Genomic DNA, 663 nt, shown 5'->3' with positions numbered 1-663 from the left:
TTTTGCAATTAGGTACATGAAAATGTAAATTTAGTTTATAAGGCATAATTACCTGTTAATGACCTGTAATACCAGGTAAATTTATATGTCACTTTTTGGCATAAAATGTGTCAAATATGCATCAATTAGGCTCTCAAACTTTTTAAAGTTGCAATTAAGTCCATAAACATTTCAATTTTGTTCATCAAGGCATAATTACCCGTTAGTGACCTGTAATAACAGGTAAATATAAATGTCACTTTTTAAGAATAAAATGTGTCAAATAAGCCATCGAACTTAACCTGAAAAATCAATTAGACCCTCAAACATTTTAATTTTGCAATTAGTTGCATGAAAATGTAAATTTAGTTTATAATGCATAATTACCTATTAGTGACCTGTAATACCAGGTAACTTTAAATGTCACTTTGTTTGCATAAAATGTGTCAAATAGGCATCAATTAGGTTCTCAAACTTTTTAAAGTTGCAATTAAGTAAATAAACATGTCAATTTAGTTCATCAAAGCATAATTACCCGTTAGTGACCTGTAATAACAAGTAAAATATAAATGTCACTTTTTCAGAACAAAATGTGTCAAATAAGCCATCGAACTTAACCTGAAAAATCAATTAGGCCCTCAAACATTTTAATTTTGCAATTAGGTACATGAAAATGTAAATTTA

The sequence above is a fragment of the Ipomoea triloba genome, chromosome 16 (assembly GCF_003576645.1).
Source record: "Ipomoea triloba cultivar NCNSP0323 chromosome 16, ASM357664v1".
Classification (NCBI taxonomy): domain Eukaryota; kingdom Viridiplantae; phylum Streptophyta; class Magnoliopsida; order Solanales; family Convolvulaceae; genus Ipomoea; species Ipomoea triloba.
Note: the sequence above shows the minus strand (reverse complement) of the source record.